Raw genomic sequence first — 17,128 nt, 5'->3', positions numbered from 1 at the left:
CCCGGCTCAACAATAAATTCTTTAAGATGAGAATAGTATCATTCCATAATAGTTTCATTACACATTATTTAAGTTTTATTACAATGTAGGGAAGTTTTTTACTCAATCATTTATTTTATTAACTTAATTCAACTTCAATGTATTTTTGTAAATTGTCTTATGGTTTACAACAATATTATATATATATATATATATATATATATATATATATATATATATATATATATTTATTTATTTATTTTAAAATCAGCTGGTAGTGCTGCGTTTAGGATGAGTTGGATGTCGGTGATCCAAGTTTCATTGGTGGAGAATGACTCTTGGGCTTGCTCTTGCAAAGTGTTGACAGATGGGGCTGCACAGATGAGTGTAGAGTCATCTGCGTACTGTATTAGTGAGGCTTGTTTAGAGGCAGTGTATAAATTGTTTGTAAAAATACAGAAGAGAAGTGGGCCTAATATTGAGCCTTGTGGTACCCCTATGTGGTTTGGGAGAGGGGTGATAGGTGATTTAACCATTGCACAGATTATTTTCTGTCTGATAAGTAACTTTTGAACCAGGAGATAGCAGGAGAGGTAAAAGATAGTGAGTGGAGATCATCCAGTAGTTTTGGATGTGAAACTGTGTCAAATGCCTTTGACAGGTCCAAAAAGATAGCAGGTACATAGTTATTGTTGTTTCTGTGATAGTTAACTTGATTGGTAAAGGAGAGAAGGGCAGAAGTTGTACTGTGGTGATGCTGGAATCCGTGTTGGGTGGTGGAGAGAAGATTGTTTGTATTCAAGTATTGCATGACTTGGAAATGTATGCACTTCTCTAAGAGCTTGGATAATGGGGAGAGAATAGCTATAGGCCGGTAGTTGGAAAAGTCATAAGATTTTCCACCTTTATGCAGAGGTATAATGTATGATATTTTCCATAGTTGAGGTACATAGGCTTCCTGAATGGACCTGTTTATTAGGATTGAGACTGGGTAGGATAGGGAGTCTGCTGCAATTTTTAGGAATTTTGCAGGTATTCTATCTGCTGCAAGAGTAGTAGGTTTTAGGGAGAGCATGAGTTGTTTGATTTTAGATGTGGGAACAGGGGAGAGAGAGAGAAAGATGGAATATTAGTAGTGTTTCAGGGAGGGTTTCCTGCAGTTGTGACTGATGAGTTGTTAGTGTTAAGTATTTGGTTGGACAGAGTTTGGATTGAGTTTATGACATGATAGTTAAACTGGGAAGCTATATCATTATTGTTTGAATTGGAGGTGGTAGGGTTGGGGGTAGCAATTGTACCTGGTTTCAGTAGGGAGTTGATACTGTGCCAGAACTTTTGGGGATTATTTGGCTGTTTGTTTTGGAGATCAAAGTAGTAGTTCTGTTTGTCTAGTTTAGTATGTTTTTTAGCTAGGTTCCTAAGTTGGTTATAGTTGTGTTTAGTATGACAGGTGTTTTCTTGTTTCCATTTCTTCCAGGCCTTGTCTCTGTTTTTAGTAGGGCTCTTGTGTCCCTGCTTAACCAAGGAGCATAGTTAGTTTTAGTTTTGATCTTTCTCTGTGGTGCAATGGAGTTTAGAACTGAGATAATATGTTATTAAAATAGTCTACTGCCTGATCAAGGTGAAGGGTTTTTAGAGGCTGCCAGATACATTGCTTTAGAATGCTGTTTAGATTGTCTGTGGTACAGTTGCGATCGTCTGTGATTTGTCTATAAGTAATGCGTTTTTGACTAGTTGTGCGTTTCCTTAAGAGAAAAGTGAGCAGATGGTCACTGAGTGCGTCTGGTAAACAACCAGTCTGGTAGTGGTGTTTGGGGTTATTCACTAGTGTCCAATCAATAATGGTTTGTTTTTGGTTTCTTTTATCAATTCTGGTAGGTTCCAGAATTAATTGGGTGAAACCATAGAGATTTATTTTGTTAGTGGGTTTGCTGGAGCTACAGGCTAGCCAGTCAGTATTAAGGTCACCTAATAAGATTGTTTGTTGAGGGGAGTGCAAATTAAGCAATTGAAGGATTTCTTCTATGACTGGTGAATTATTTCCAGGAGGGATATAGCAGCACAGAATGTTAATTGTTTTATCCTTGTTTCATGGTATGGTAGAGGCTATGATTTCAGCACAAGGAAATGTAGGTAGAGGAGTATGGAATGGTTTTAGGTTTATTTCATTTTTGTAAAGTATTGCTTCTCCACCGCCTTTCCTATTTGCTCTATCTAGCCTTATGATGTTATAACCTGGTGGTAGGATTTCTTCGCTAGGGATATGTGGTTTCAGCCAGGACTCAGTAATAGTTAGAATATCAGGAGAGTAATGAGTAATAAAAGCATGCAGTTCTTGGAGTTTCTTGGAAATACTTCTAATGTTGATATTAATTATTAGTAGATCAGTTTGAGATCCTTTGGGGAAATTGGAGAAAGAGGGTCCTGGGTTTGGATGTATATCATCAGCGATAAGGAGTATTTTGGTGAGTTTGAAAAGGTGTTTGATGGCATAGGTTAGGCTAGAGAGGGATACATAGGCTGTTTTTTTATTGATGGTTGGTAATGGGTGGCACTTTGGAGTGTGTAGGTTGATACTATTGTTAAATAGTGTTGGACAGATTTTGAAATGTATGTGGGGGTGGTTTGTTCTTATTGTATGTGTTGTGTGAAAGGAGGTATTGCCTAGGTGGAAACTTATTTGTATGGATGTGGTGAAGGATAGGGAAATAAGGGCAAGTAGGAGTGATGGTAGAAGGATTAGCATTGTTATTTAAGTAGGAATGGTAGAGGTAGGGTTCTTGTGAGGAGGGTTGGGGTGTGGGGTTTATGAAGGTGGTACTGATAAGTTAATGGGGACAGGTGATTGGACCAGGAGGTGAGTCAGGTGATTATGGATAATTATAAGTGTAGAGGTAGTGGTGGTGGGTGGGAAATGGGGGTAGGGTAGGGGAGCGGAGTGAGCCCACAGGATGAATGGAGCAGGGCCAACCCAGCAGAGGTGAATGCCAAAAAAGTATCAGTGGTTGCAGGCAAGAACAGTGCACTGATAGTGATAGTGACTGTAAATAGTAATGTATTTAACTATCTTTATAGGCTAGAGTTTAAGGATGTTACTTAGAGTAAAATTGTAAAAAATAAACAGGGTAAAATGGTAGTTGTGGAAAGAGCACTGTAATGATGGCTTGGAGTACAAAGCATTAAGTAGGTTGTTAGGTAAAGGCTCGTTTGGGAAGTTTTGTGGCTGTTTGCTGCCACCTACTGTGAAAAATTGGGGAACATTGCGGTTGTGCACGCTGTAGGGCTCAAACTAAAATATCATAATTACACTTAGTTCAGCACAGATAGGGAGGTAGATAACATTTCCCTTCTTAAAAAGACCAAGAAATGAAACAAAGGGAGCTTACATGCACTTAAGTTTGCACAGAGCACATTTGCTGGGAGACAAGGACTTCCGCTTGTTTTGTTTTACTTTTCTTATTTTCCCAATCACTGGGTTGCTTTCTTTCCTGGGCAGGAGGGTATTTAGACTGAGCTGGCTGGAAAAAAGAGCAGAGAGTAGGGGTAGCATTAGACTATGATGTGGAAGTAGTAAGATTACAGTAGAAAGAGTGTAGGAGGTTAGGATGGTTGAGTGTGGGTGGATTAGAGAGTTAAATAGAGTGGGAGACGTTAAGTGTAGATGTGTCATAGCAGGTATATAGTGGCTGAGATAGTGCATGCCGGAGGCTAAGAGTCAGAGTAAGGTAATGAGAAAGAAGAGAAATTAAACTACAGAGCAGTAGGATATAAGTATCTCAGAAATAGTGGCGAATAAAGTTACACAGCGTTAAACATAAAGTGCAGTAAAAGGATCATTGCATCCAGTAACAATAGCAGATACAATGCACAATGTACAAACAGCACAGTTCATTTAAAATAACACAATTCAGGGTTTTAGTTCACACTATCGCTAAACATGCAGATAACTGTACACTATTTGATGATGGCATACATTTGTTTGTGTTTTCCAAGTACCCAATAGCATCATTTACGTAAGGCAACTAGAGGGACAAGGTTCATTTGCTGCAATCATTACATGTATATAATTATATGGTTCCATATAGATAGGCTGTAAGTTAATTATATGAGCTTGGCTGTGGAGGTACTTTAGAGGTGGGTACCTATCAGTCTCTAGTGATTACTTGCTTCAGTTAGCAAAGTAAATCCTTACATGTGGTAGCAGTATTAAAGGAGAGCTATGCCCTAGGTAATTACTGTTAACCGTGTTCTATCAATAATCAAAAGAATTTGCAGCAGGGTGTGCATATTATGCAGGTAACCCCTGCTAAATTCTCATAGGGGACAATATACACCGCTTCCACCAGAGCAATTTAAAAGGCCTTGGCGCGGTGTGTTTCAACCCAATTCAGTAAATATCAAGTACAAATTCAGCAAATGCAGAAATACCTTCCCAATTCAGTAAATATCAAGTACAAATTCAGCAAATGCAGAACATACAGTGGATTCTATAAAGTAGCAGTAAGTACATTTATCAGCTTGCAGAGCACTTGTAGAACACTTCTTAATAAGAGAATCAATCAGACATTACTTTTTTATTTATTATTAATTATTAATTTTTCTTTGCTATTTTTTGCTCCAGATACAACAGTACTGTGGTTATTAGTCATTCTAACTGAGGTGAGAAGGAAGGTTTCCCCAAAAACTTCAGCAGGCATTCTAAGCCCATATTGACTGTGGGCCGGATTCACGATGGCTTGCACAGAGTCTAAGAGTAGAGTAAGACTCCATGCAACCATCATGTCTGACGAGCGATCCAGGAACAGCCTGCAGGGGCAAGAGAGCTCCTAAAATGGCTCTTACACGGATAGGGCTGGGATATGCAAATTACCTTAACTGCAGGCGAAAGGCATGCAAATGAGGTAGATTTGTGATTCAGGAAACCCGAACCTGTCCGAGTAAGAGCAGTGTTATTTGCAGAAATGTACTCAGTTGACAACTGAGTACTGTTCTGCAAATAGCAAAATGGAGCCATGACAGCTCCAAATAAAGGTTGCATCCAGTGCAGGAAGCATGCCAATGGCCAAATATACGGCCATTGGCAATGTTTCCCGATGCAATATTAAAAATAAATAATTATTTTTTTTCTCCGATTTCTGATGTTTAAACATAGCGCAGCACCGCACAAACGGTCTGCGCTCTAAAAAAACAGAAAACTAAAAATTAAAACCCACAAATGTGGATCTTATTTAAATTGTTAATGTACAATGCAAGGGAATGGCAGGCTGAAGACAACATGGCCACCGAGTACAGGTTGCTAAGGGGGAAGCTCAGTCTAAGAGATGTAACCAAGCATTAGTAGGCAATCCTATGCAAAGGAGGGTTAGGATAGTGAATCGCAAGTTTACATAGCAAATGAGCACAGTCAGTGGAGTGTAGGAGTAGGATAATGGGAGTAACAGAGTAGAAGACAGGTGACATCATGAGTGGGGTATGTATGAAAGAAGTGAAGCTCATTGGAGCAGAGTGGCATGTGTTAGCTGTCATTTACACATCATGGAAAGAGGTGTGTCAGCAGGTAGGCTAGGTAAAGGCAAGAAATGGAGGGTGTATGCTGTGGATAACACCAAAGTTTCTTGCTGAGCAGGTATGCGCGCGTGTGCACGCCTGTAAACCCGAGTAAGACAGAGTGTGCGCGTGTAAGCGTGACTGCACGCGTTTAAGCTGGAGTAAGCATGTATAAGGCTGTTTAAAGAGTTGAAAGCATGCTTGCACTGGTGTGCACGCATTTTAACCTGAATAAGCAAGTTTTAGTCCGTGTAAGCATGTGTGCACGCGTGTTTGCTGCTGTGAGCGTGTTTGCACTTGTGTGCGTGGCACTGCCCCCCCCCCCCGAGGAAACAGAAAGGAAAAAGAAAGCACAACAAATAGTAGGAATCTACCAGGGAGTACTATCAGAGCTAGCAGGTGAAAACAATCAGAATCAGGCAATTACACAGGCAGTACACTAGCCCAGCCCAGCCTAGCACTTAAAACTCTATAAACAACTGTCCATTATGTTTCTCACAACAGACACTGCAGTAAGCTAATAGAAGTGAAAACTGAAAAAGCTTTACTGAGACAAAGAAATGTTAGGGGCTGCCATTGCTGTTATAAGGCGACATATGCAACATGCTGAGGGTGTTGACAATGGAAATGCTGCTGGACAACCCACAGTGAGGAGAAGGAGAAGAGTGTACAGGCCCAGGGTAACCTACCAGGGGCTACATGAGCTGGAGATAGTGGAATGCTATAGAGTGGACAGAGACCTCCTGCAGCAAATTGTTGAGCTGTGCAGGCCACGCCTCACACACAGAACCAACAGAGGGGAACCCATCCAAGTGGAAACCAAGGTATGTGTTGGCCTAAGAATATTAGCAACAGGTACCTTCCAGAGACCAACCGGTAATATGATGGGGATATCACAGACATCAGCATTCAGGGTACTGCACCAGTTCCTGGATGCCATGTCAGTACATGGCGGTGATCATGTATATTTCCCCAATTCCCGTGAGGTATTGGCCAGCAATATGCTTCTGTTCCAGCAAATAGCTGAATACCCTGAGGTAGTGGGTGCAATAGACTGCACGTACATACACATCAAAGCACCAGCCGGCGAGCAGGGTAGGGTCTACTTCAACCGCAAGGGCTTCCCCTCCATCAACTGCCAGGTTGTGTGTGATGCCCAGGGCATAATACTGAATGTGTGTGCTGGCTGCCCTGGAAGCTACCATGATTCCCATATCTGGCATCTGATGCAGCTGTACCAGAAATTTGCCAGTGGGGACATCCTACATGGTCACCTAGTGGGGGATGCTGGATATGCACTGGAGCCGTGGCTGATGACACCCATCAGAAATGCACACACACCTGAACAGGAGCGCCATAATGAGGCACACGCACAAACACGTAATGTAATCGAGCGTGTGTTTGGGCTGCTCAAGTCATAGTTCCAGTGCCTGGACACATCTGGTGGAGCCCAAATTGTCATGGTATGTGCTATGCTACATAATATGATCCTGCGAAAACAGCTGCAGCAGGACCAGCATAGGCCTGGGCCAAACAGCCCCCCACCATTGCCAAGGCCATCACAGGCAGAGCGTGACTCGGAGGAGGAACAACCTGAGCTTGCCCCAGTAGGCAGAAGGAGGCATGCCCAGTATGCTTTGGCCTTGGCAAAGACGCAATACATAGCACATACACTAGCTCAGAAGGAACTCTGGAAATGATACCTCTCTCTGACTTGCACATATAGTAAAAGGGATGCCTAAGTTGACACTACCTGCTTTCAAACATGTACACCGAGTGTAGTATGTGCATCCGACATAGGCTGCCCTGCAGCACCACCTGAGGCATGATTGCCATGTGTTAAGCAGTATAAAGCAGTGCTAAACAGCATTTACCACCATGTAGTATATGCAAACAAAATCGCACACACCAACTAGCACAACTGTGGTCAATGTTGAGTAATAGTGGGCAACGTCCAGCAATGTTGGTGAATATTGAGCAATGTTGGACAAGCCCGGTCTAATTAGGGCATAGCTGAACAAAAGCCAACATTCCCATATTTACTTAACTGGCCCTTAAGCAGTCTGGTCTGCTCAGTATGAAAATATAAAGCAGTGAAGGGCCTCGAACCTAGGATACTGTGCACTATAGTTAAAGTACTAAACCACTAAACCATGACAGTATTGCAGTGGTCAGCCTGTATGAAGGAATGTTGATAAGTCTATGCAAAGTATCTCATGGAAACCCTGCAGGCACAGCATAATCCCTGTCAAGTTATGACACAATGGTGAGTCCTGCAGTAAGAACAGAACCCGACTTCCAACACACACACAGTATAAATGTTAATATTGGTCATGTTCACACACATCAACAAATGTAGTGGACCTCAGATAGCAACATACTGAAAGGTCACACTGGGCATGCTCACACACTTGAATAAATGAGACAAATGTCAGGCAACAAAACACGGAAAGCCTGAACTGGGCATGCTCACACACTTAGGCCATGTCTGAGTACAGCAGTGGGCCACACATATCTGGCAGTTGCATGTGTTAACCCAGGAACCTCTCACTATCCAGCAATCCACCCTGTGTACACAGTTATATAACAACAGACACATATATAATATAGTGGAACCCTGTCATAATCAAATATGTTCTGCTGATACCTAAGTTGTTCAGAGAAACTGGTAAAGCAAAGATGATAAAGACCTTCAAACAGTATCAGCACTAAACATTGTGCATCCCGAACATTAGCATAGGTTCAGAGGTCGATACTAGGCTATCTGCCCCAGGGCATGTACAATCCTAGCCAGAGTGTGTTTGCCATTCGCAACCCTGTCGGATTACTACACTGTGCATGTGAATAGTAGGTCACACAAGATAGCCCATGTACGTATAGACTAGTGTGCCTCTGTCTAACAGGGACACAGAAGATATCCCAGCGGTAAACATACGATCACCCATACAGTCGTCAAGATGTCTCCTGTAGGTGGTCAGTGGGTGGCTCTGCCTATGTGAAACTGGGATTACAATCCAGAGTGAGTGGAGCCTCTGGGATAAGAATCTGTCCCTCCAGCATGTCCTATTAAAATCTGTGCTGAGGTATATGTCCCTGGAGTGTGTAGCTCCAAGGGAGTTGGATATCCTGAGGTGGAGCATGTCCAGTAATTCTGGTTTGGGTATATCTGTAAACAACAGGCACACATCATATCCGAATAGGTGGTAAGCGACTGAGTAGAGCTGGAGGTACTGCATCCGAACTGTGCAGGGCATCTGTGTGAGTCCCTAGATCTGCTTGGTGAGGAACTTCTGTGGCCAGTACAGTTGCTGCAGGTGTCGGGTAAGGTACACCCCAAATGTGGCATTGTAACCAAGCATGGTTGTGATGAGTATAGGGGCACAATGACCTCACTCGATCTAGATGTGAAACCATATGGGATAAGGTGACCTATATAGAAGGTCTGTCCAACCACTTTAGCAACGTGATTGTCAAAGGTGACAGTACGAACAAGTCATATCCCCAAACCCCTAACAACTCCTACCGTATGTAATGGAGTACTACCTATGTGGTAATGTGTGGGCATGTTGTTATTCCCAAAGGGGATAACTATGCAACTAATGGCATTTATCTGTAGGCCATGGCTCAGGCACCAGTCATCCATCTCTGTGAGACCCTGTTTGAGTATGCATGTGGCAGCTGGAGAGTTGATTATGGCACCCAGTTTGCAGTCAAGTGCGAACATGGTCAGCCATAGTCCCCCTGTGGTAGCTTGTACGTCAGACAAATATATACTGAACAAGAGAGGTCCCAGGATTGAGCTGTGTGGGATGCCAAGTGTAACTGGTGTATAGTCAGACATGGCACCTGCAATTCTGACCATGTGGGTGCCATCCCTGATCCAGGTAGCAATCCATCGTGTGAGATATGTGTCCATATCGATGCTGGTGAGCCTATGCATAATGGCCCAGTGGGTTATTGTGTAGAAGGGCTTTGCAAGGTTCAAGTAGGCTGTGTGGACAACCGTTCCTATGTCGATGGACCTGTTAACCATTTAAAAAATACAAACAGGTTCAAGAGGCAAGATCTGCCCACAACAATGGTGAAATGTGTAGGACACAGTGTCTGTAGGTTCCCGATGTCTATGTTTATGAGTCCCATGACAATACGCTCCATAGTTTTGCAGAACAGGCTAGTTAGGCTTATAGGGAAATATTGTCTGTGGTCCGTTGTGGCACCAACTCTGTGGAGTGGGACCACTGTCGCTGTACGCCATTCCCTAGGTACATATCCTGTAGTAACTCTGATATTGAACAGTGCTGTAATGTAAGGGTTACGTCTGTCATGAAGCTCGTGTAAGATGCAGGCCGGGACACCGTCTGGTCCCATTGATGCTGTGATGTACGCTTTGGGGAGTGCAGCACTCACCCATTACTGTGTGATGTCAGGGAGGTTACACTCTGTTGGGATGGATAGTTGCTCCTTAGGGGGGATGGGGGGGAGACATCTGCACAGAACCTGTTTGCCAGGATGTTGGCAATGCCAGTGGGTTCAGGGTAAGTTTAGTCAGTATGCAGTAACTCACAGCATATCAGTGAGTGTCCACCCAGGTTCCTGACATAATTGAAGAAGGACGTGTGATAGTCCTATGTGTCTGGTGCAATTGTCCGGTAGAAGTGGCCCTTAGAAGAGTTCATAAGTGATCATAGCTGTCTGCTAGTACAGATCACAGATGCCTTCCCTGTCTGGGATTGTGCTCTATCATGTAGTAGCTTCCTCCTGATGTTGTACAGCTTATTAATGGCTGGGGTCTACCAGACAGGTCCCCTGCCATTGGAGGAGTGAGTCCTGTTGTTATTTGGTATAGCACAATCCATGCAGTCCACTATGTGTCCATAGAATGTGTATGTAAAGGATTCAGCAGTCTGAGCCGTATTTGCCACTGTCTCAGGGTCTCTGAAGGATACCACCTTGCTTTGGTGAAGTGAGACGTTGGCTCATGAGATGTTCACCAAGATTACCCAGGATGGGTGTGTTAAGGGTATATGTATGCCCAGTGAGATACATGCATGTTCTGACCTTACCAATGAGGGGTATATCGCTAGTGTGGAACATAGAGTCCCCATGTTGGTAATGATCAGGTCCAATATGTATTCCCCCTTGTGGCTGTGCTGACTGGTTGTGCCATAGCATATGAGTCTACAAATTGTAGTGACTGTTGGGCGAGGGTGTTGGGGCTTGAGTAGTATCCCTAGTCAATATTTGTGTATTTGAAGTCACCCAATAGAATGGTGTTTGTGGAGATCTTCATATTCTCCATAGTTCCCTTGAAAGCCGAGTGTGGTTCCTGAGTTTGGGAGGGTGGTCTGTAGCAGGCAACAAACTGAAAGGCAGTTTTGCACAATGGTAGTTGTATATGTATGGTCTGTGATGCTTTGTGCAGTGCTACTAACCCAGAGGTGTGTGTATCTGTGATGTATATGGATACTCCCCCTAGTTGTATTTTCTGTTCCAAGTCTTGTGGTCAGAAAGCATGGTATGACACATAACCTGGTAGTGCTGTTGTGCATAAGTGAGCCCGAACCAGGCATCTGTTAGTGCACAGATATTGCTATCCTCCATACTGAGGAGAGTCCGCAATATGACGGTAACACATCTGGTGTTGAGCAGCATTACCCTTAGTTTCATTTAACCTGTAATGTCTATGGAGGTGGGTTTGTCTTTTGAGCCCTGCTTAAGAAAGGCACTATGGTGGTAGCAAGAGCCTTAGCCAGCATGCGAAAGTTCAAGGGTGACAGGTGCAAGCTGTCCATAGTGAAGCTGCGTGGCATGTTGAGCATGTCACCACAGACTGACAGACACTGTATCCCCTATGAATGACACCAATTTGTTAGCCAACTGTTAAATGTGATATGTTTGTCTGTATACTGTGACATCATAACTGGTGGGTGTAAGATGCTAGACAAGGTCAGTGTCATACTGGCCTGGGCTACATGATCAGAGTGTTCCTGCATGTATCATGTCATGTGGTCCAGGGAGTAACGTCTGAGGTTTTACGCACCAGCATGGACAATGATGGTGCCAGTCCTGTACTTGCTTTGGAGTGACCTGACTGCATGTGTTATGTGGCAGATCCTGGCACCCGACAGCCCAAAGTGACTATTCCCTTGTTTGGGCTGGTGAGTGGTACGTCAGTGTGTCTGACAATAAGTGTCGCCTATTACAAGTGCATTAGGTGTGTTGTTTAGCCTGAAGGGCAGTGACTGTGTGGCACACTGACATTGTGAACTATGTGATATGTGGGTATTGTAGTGGGTTAGCAGTTGTGTGTGTGTCTGCTTTGGAGGTCTCTGCTGCTTAGGCAGAGTTCATTTACAGCATCCGAGTATGTCTATGTGTGATAATGTGGTTTGAATGCTGTCGCTAGAGGATATGTGAGACTGATATGTGGTGTGTGTGGTTCCTTCACCACCTGATAGACTGTGCCAGTCATGGGTCGAGAGAGTTCAGCACCCTGTATGTCTATATAGGTGCATCTCACACATATATCTGAGTTTGGCAGGAGGAGGAGAGGGTTGTCTGTGTACATGAGGCAGATGTGACATTGAGTCAACATCACAATATTCACCAGCTGGACTGGAGAGTACACACGAAACCGACCCCTGGACATGCCAGGATATTATGATGACATACTTTGTAGCCTGATCACAAATGATCAGTAGGGTGTTAAGTGTGTAAAAGAGTATAACAGGGATTGGTGCTCAGGTTCGTTGGTGTTTTGTAAAGAGTAGCTGAGATTGAGTCCAGACTGAATCATGACACCACCTTCAGCTATGTCATAAATAGCAATGTACACCCATATATGACCTGAATCAGGGCCAGCTGTACCTGACTGACAATGCCGACATCCTGACAGACAGGCCCATATATACATACCCACCTCCCACTGATGATAGTCCATATCATCATACCAGGAGATATCACATGTAGAATGGATGAGCAGCTACCTCCAATGCCAAAAGCATGGCAGCAAGTGGAATACATTGATTCCCAATATGTGTCATGCATAAACTACAGAAAAAACAGATCCTGCACCTGAACAGTCAGCTGAGCCTCACCCCCTACACAGGATGTGGAACCGTTGAATGTGTTACAGCAACATATGGCACTCCACACAAGTGTTGGTGCACAACACACCATGGGAAGTACAGTCCAGTACACCTATGAAGTCTGATCTGCAAGGTCATGGAGTCCATCATGGTTGAAGTCATAAACAGAGCTATTGGAAGCTGACATACACACAACCCTACCAACTGTGGTATGTTCATGTGTGGATCATGGTTCCCAAACATGCTAGACTGTTTGCAAGGCAGCCAGCCAGGACATACATCACTGAACACAGCTACACATGTCTCACATAGACTTTGAATAGCCCTTTATCAACATCCCAGACACATGTAGTATCCATAAAACTAACAAGCTGTGCATAAATATGTGTTGACATATGAAGGAATGTCAATGTGTCCACAGATAGATCACAGAAGGTAAGGATTATGAGGTCCTGTTCAAGCTGTTGACACCTGCTGACCCACATGGACCATTCCTGGAATGGCATAAAACAAAGTGTACATACATCACCATGTCCAGTCTGATGATTTCACCATCCTATACATACAGCAGAAGAAGGAAAACCAGCCAATAAAGCAAATAGCGTGCTCTGTTAATGTGTGTCTCGCTAGTATCATAACATAGTTACGTAGGGGTTTGAATCCTGCAAACACTGACTGGGTGTGGGGGGGGCTGTGTGTATGTGTGCAGTTTCCTTTGAGAGGAGTGCCCTTTTTGGAGACTGGGAAGACTCACTAAAAGAGGTACATTCCTCTTTGGAAAGTCTGATGATGTCACCATCCTACAAATACAGCAGGAGAAGAAAAACCAGCCAGTAAAGTAAATAGCACGCCATGTTAATGTGTCTCTCTCTAGTATTATAACAGTTAGGTAGGGGTTTGAATCCTGCAAACACTGTGTGTGTGTTGGGGGGGGGGTTTGTGTGCAGTTTCCTTTGAGAGGAGTGCCCTTTTTGGAGACTGGGAAAACTCACTAAAAGAGGTACATTCCTCTTTGGAAAGTCTGATGATGTCATCATCCTACAAATACAGACAGAGAAGGGAAACCAGCCAGTAAAGCAAATAGCGCGCCGTGTTAATGCATCTCTCGCTAGTATCATAACATAGCTAGGTAGGGGTTTGAATCCTGCAAACACTGATAGTGTGTGTGTCACTGTTGGTCAATGCGGTGTGGGTTTTGGTTTTACTATGGTAGGACATATTATGATTAAACAGTAAGTGCATTGCACACATCAGGTATCTGCATGGCAAATATATATGTGTACATGTCCCCTCAATCAGTACATAGGTGTGAAGCCTGCATATTACATGAATACATCTGTTTCCATTGACAGGTTGTGCTGCTGCTTCTCAGATCGTAGGTCACATATGTATGTATGTGACAAGGCCATCCACTGTTGTGATCTGTGGCCAAGGTCATCTGTGCCACACACACCCATCACAGTTACTAAAGAGTAGTGTGAGTGAGGGCATATGCCTGGGGTATATGCCAGACATGTTCATACACAACAACGACTGGCAATAATGGACAGTCTGTATAGGTGTACAACTGCCTTGTGGATATGCATTCAGGCCTCTAATGTCTTATGTGATGCACCGAGGGACTCCACAATACCTATGGATATGTGGATACCAAGGGACACATGACATAACACGAGGCTGTATGTACATATTGGTACCCAACAGACATGTTGAGGTCTACCATCGATGTGGTACTGACGGGATAGTATGTATAGTAAATGTGGATGACTATGCCATAGCCGGCTTACTGCTATACAGCATGTATCAGACAACAGGTGTCCGTCTGTATGATACCCTTGCGTAGGATATGTGTCCCATTCAGGGAATGCATTGTAGGCCAACGCATGCATTTCCAGATGTGGATGGACACATCCCTAGTGTGTTTGCATGTACCTAAGGTCCCAGGAATGGGTGGCGGTCAATACCACTGGTTAGTGTTAGAGTATAGTACCAGAAGGATCCAACTGTTACTGAGTTCCTTACAACTGTGTGTCATTTGTCAGGACATCATCCAATGATTGCTTATAGTCATGCTGTTGAGGTTGTGTATACTACCAGACCGCAAATCATAGACAGATATTAACAGTATCACCCACAGCATAGTGTCAACCCATGACATACACACATGTGGACCCATGTTTAGTACATAACTGTAGTAGAATGCATACTGGCCATTGAAAGTTACTATGAGATGTTAACAATGTGTACAACAGGGTATGCCACATGTCCCATGTGTCCACCATGCACGTACATGCAGACAGTGCGCACCCACCATGTTCACAGATGTACACTTGCTAATCTGTACTGCACACATCACACACATACTGTCCACTCACTAACACATGCTGGCAACACATTACACTTCACCTAAGTGGCACATGGGTGGACAATACATACTCAGACCTAACAGTGGTGTAAACAATGCTACATTGACAATCAGAGTTTTGATGCATAATACCTGCTCAGACATACCTACAAGGATGTCATTACACTTTCCTGTTGACAACTTGCTAATATTGCTACACTGCTATAATGTCACCCTGTGCATCAGCACCATGTTAGCCTGTTCCTGCATCAATGTTACAGATGACAGGAGGCAACACAGGTATCATCATATGCACAGGGTGTGTTGTTGTTTGCCAGAACCTGACATTGACCCATCCAATCGACATGTCTGCGTGTATGTGTGTGTGTGTGTGTGTGTGTGTGTGTGTGTGTGTGTGTGTGTGTGTGTGAGGGACAACAGTACAGCATGGGCCAATGTTGATGTAATGTGTGTGTATGTGTGAGCCCTAGTTGTTTGGTTAATTTGTGTGCATCTGCATGCACGCAGCTCCACCATGTGGCTGCCATATACGGTAGTTTGTGGGACAGCCACAGACTGTACCTGCTAGGATGTACAGATCACTGTCTCCGGCCACGGACAAAGTACCTGTGCCTGGCAGGGGTGCTATGGACAGTATCGGGTACCAACCCCAACTGGGTACTGTCATCAGAGGCAGAGGTATGATGACTGGGCCCACATCCCTGCTGGGACTGGCCAGAGCCACATGCACGTGGTCAACTGGGACGGTCAATGGGCAGGCCAGCCCCAGCATGGCTGGGGCTGAAACTGCCACTACGGGAGCAGCTGTGAACTGTGGGCCATCTGCAACCACTGCCAGTTGTTGCTGTTGCTGGCATGTGTCCATGTCAACGTCGCAACCGTCCCACACGATCCTGGCTCATGGAAGACATATTGTGGAGGGCTGTCTCCCCCAACGTCTATCAATGACCTTGGTGTAATTCCAGATGGCACTGGCAAGGTCAAGGATGCTGTCATTGATAGCGGTGTAATGGGCCCTCTGCGCCCTAAGTCCCTGTCTGGTGTACCATTCCATACATGCCTGAGCCTGCATTACAGCTCGGAACATACTGGACATTGTAAGACCTGTGAAGGCATGTCTGCCAGGGGCAATATGACCAGCGGTGCTCTCCCGAGAACCCCTGGACCTCCGCCTATGTGGTACCATTCCAGGAATCCAGCTATGGCTGCGGTGAGGGGATGCAAGTGCCATGGGTACCACACTCTCCTGGTCAATGCCAACTGTATGCTGTCCCTCGCCTATGGCCATTGGTGATGAGGGATGTATTGGCAGTATGAGTGTGCACATAGATGGGGTTGAATGCTGTGTACTGTTGATTGGTGGACCAACGACAGACCCTGTCAAACCTTCCTGTGCCAGAATACATGTCTCATCATCACCACTATTCGTGGCAGTGGCTTCAGGTTCCCTGCTGCTTTCAGCCGCCCCTAACTCAGCACTTATGAGAGGAAGACAGGAAACACACTTTACAGTCTGCACATGATGCATGCACACATGCACACATGCACACATGCACACATGCACACATGAACACATGCACACATACACACATATACATTCCTCACTACAGCACATACACACACACACCAGAAATCCAACACATACTCTATAGTGGGTGAAGGTGGGTGCCAGTATCACAAGGCAAACAGTCACCACACACATGTCAGCATGCAGAATATGTGTTGCACAAGACCATGCAGTGCAAGTGTAGGTGTCCCTATTTCATGGCAGTGTACATGGCTTTGATGCAACTGTGTAGTTGTTCAGTAATTGGCTACACCCTGGAACACAATGCGTACCTGGAAACAACATTGCTGTGCAAGTATTATCAGCTCTGCAATGCCCTGTGCACCATCACTCACAGGTATACATGCCATGGCTGCATGTGTTATCTGTGTGACACATAGATTTCCATGTCTGAGTACAGTGTCTGTGTCCATAGCAGATAATAGTGGGCACACGTGTAGTACATGCATGCTATGTACACACACGAGATGAGTGGTGCATGTTGACGTGAAGAATCCCAATGCTCGACATGGCCAGTTTACAGTGGTTATGGTGAGTGTGAGACATATTGCAGATATGTCAGTGCCAGCCATGGCATGGCAT

General features: G+C 44.4%; 1 protein-coding gene across 1 annotated transcript in view; it reads left to right on the top strand.

The window, feature by feature from the left end:
• LOC122805490 (ras and Rab interactor 2-like) overlaps nt 1-17,128 on the top strand; it is a 1,218,761-nt gene that overhangs the window by 1,009,297 nt on the left and 192,336 nt on the right. The window lies entirely within an intron of this gene.

This window comes from Protopterus annectens, chromosome 6.part1 (genome assembly GCF_019279795.1).
Source record: "Protopterus annectens isolate FY-2018-M chromosome 6.part1, PAN1.0, whole genome shotgun sequence".
Lineage (NCBI taxonomy): Eukaryota > Metazoa > Chordata > Ceratodontiformes > Protopteridae > Protopterus > Protopterus annectens.
This window is presented reverse-complemented; position numbering and strand designations above follow the sequence as displayed.